Below are 2,578 nucleotides of genomic sequence, written 5' to 3'. Positions count from 1 at the left end.
ACAGCTGGCATCCATAACTTGACCCCGACGTAGATGAATTGACCTGCATTTGTCAATACCAAACTTCCATCCGGATGTCGTTACTGAATGTCGTAACTAGCTGCAACAGCTGATGCACTGATTCCGCAAATAGCTTCAGGTCGTCCATATAGAAGGTGTGGGTAACTCTTGTGCTCCTTTCCCCACTTTTCAGTTGGTAGCCATAGTTGCATTGGTTGAGTGCTTTGCTGAGGGGGTTCATGGCCAGGCAAAACCACAGCGGACCTAAAGGTATCGCCTTGAAAAATCCCCCTCCTGATGCTGAGAGTCCTGGACCGTAACACAGCTGTACCGTCGGTAATGTGGTAGGGATGTGCTCCACATCCCCATCCGCGTGTTGCATCAGCCTGATGACGTTCCCGTCTACCTTATACAACTGCAGTACCTTGAGAAGGTACGAGTGCGGTACTGAGTCGTATGCCTTTTTTGTAGTCGATGTACGCCATTACTTAGGTTCCTTTGCTTTTGGGTAGCTTGCCCTACAATGACTGCATCTACGATGACCCTGATCTTTATTATTATTATTATTATTATTATTATTATAAATATTATAAATATTATTATTATTATTATTATTATTATTATTATTATTATTATTATTTATTATTATTATTATTATTATTATTATTATTATTATTATTATTATTATTATTATTTATTATATTATTATTATTATTATTATTATATTATTATTAATTATTATTATTATTAATTATTATTATTATTATTTTATTATTATTATTATAGAGTTTTTGGCACTTCTCAGCAAAAATGCTGGAAACTTTCACATACCCCGGGGCAATCTTGTATGCCAAAGGGGATTGGGCTCTGTGGGATCTCATTGGTTCGGTTTAACTTATCCTAATTGAGTCTGCTGGATGAGCTTCTCAGTTGTGGTGGTTCAGGAACCGTCTAACTATGCTGCAGGTTCCAAGAATCACCGCTTTTTGGATTGCTGTGTAGGTCCTTCTTCAATTCCAGCTCGTCTAGGGACCTTAGGAGAGATTTCGGGACAATTTCGGTCGCTGAGAGGACTACCGGAACTATTACGGACGTCCTCTAGGTGCCACATCTGCTTCAACTCCTCCGCCAAGTCGTGGTACTTCGCTATTCTTGTTAGAGAACGCTTTGATTGGACATTGTGGTCCAGCGGTACAGCGATGTCGATGAGTGTAACTCGTTTCATCGCCTTTTGTCGTAGACTACAATGTCGGGCGGTTGGCACGGGATGAGGACGTCCGTTATGATCTCGCGATCCCAGTACAGCTTTATGCAACTATTTTCCAGAACTGGGATCAGGCAGTACTTGTAGTAGGGCACAAATCGATCCACCAAGTTGTGCTTAAGGGCAAGCTGTCTGATGCACAATCTTGGCAACTTCGTTGTGACGATCGGAGGTTAGGCTGATCGAGCTAGTACTGAACAAGCCGGCAACGACATGCTCGATAGTCTCCCGCCTACTGAATTGCACTTCCTACAGCGGTCTCCACGTCTTCGTGCAATATGTAGTGCCGATAGTTCTTCGTCGCAATTTACCCGGTCCTGGATGGCTACCATGAAACCTTCTGTTGCTGAGAAGAAGGTCACTCCGCACCAGCCACGTGTTTGACGCCACCTTATCGATGTGCTCGAGCTCCAGTTGATGGGGTGCGTTCCATGCAACTCCTTCTGCTTCCACATTGCGATCATCTCATCGACGGTTTTGATGTCGCAGTTCAGCTGGTAATCCTCCTGCCGCTAAGATTGCAGGGCGCTGAAGCCGTGGTCAGCTTCGCATACAGTGCGGTAAATTTTCGTGGCGGTTCTGGCTTTCTACGAAATATGCCCGCAGCTGCTGGATCTGGGAGACACATAGTGCCTGGATATCGGTGACGCCTCTTCCTCCTGCTGCACGTGGCAGGGTGACTCTCTCAATGGGCGATTTTGGGTGGCGCATTCGGTGCTTGGTGAACGCCACTCGTACTGCTCGTTCTATCGCCTCCAAGTCAGTCTTGGTCCACTTTACCACCCCGAAACTAATACCTCAACAGGGCACAGCAAACGTGTTGATCGCCTTCACCTTGTTGCCGGCAGACAGAAAGCTCTTCAGAATACAGTTGACACGTGACAAAAACTTTTCCTGCAGCTCCTTCTTGATCATCGTGTGGCGAATACCTCTAAGTTGCAGGAATCCGAGGTATTTATACGTTTCGCCTTCAACCATATTCCGAATCTCGCTCCTGCTCGTTGACGCGGAAACAGCTGGCATCCATAACTTGACCCCGACGTAGATGAATTGACCTGCATTTGTCAATACCAAACTCATCCGGATGTCGTTACTGAATGTCGTAACTAGCTGCACAGCTGATGCAGCCTCTGCACTGATTCCGCAAATAGCTTCAGGTCGTCCATATAGAAGGTGTGGGTAACTCTTGTGCTCCTTTCCCCATTTTCAGTTGGTAGCCATAGTTGCATTGGTTGAGTGCTTTGCTGAGGGGGTTCATGGCCAGGCAAAAACCACACAGCGGACTAAAGGTATCGCCTTGAAAAATCCCCCTCC

The sequence above is a fragment of the Aedes aegypti genome, unplaced genomic scaffold (genome assembly GCF_002204515.2).
Source record: "Aedes aegypti strain LVP_AGWG unplaced genomic scaffold, AaegL5.0 Primary Assembly AGWG_AaegL5_hic_scaff_1341_PBJ_arrow, whole genome shotgun sequence".
In the NCBI taxonomy this organism is placed as follows: domain Eukaryota; kingdom Metazoa; phylum Arthropoda; class Insecta; order Diptera; family Culicidae; genus Aedes; species Aedes aegypti.
Note: the sequence above shows the minus strand (reverse complement) of the source record.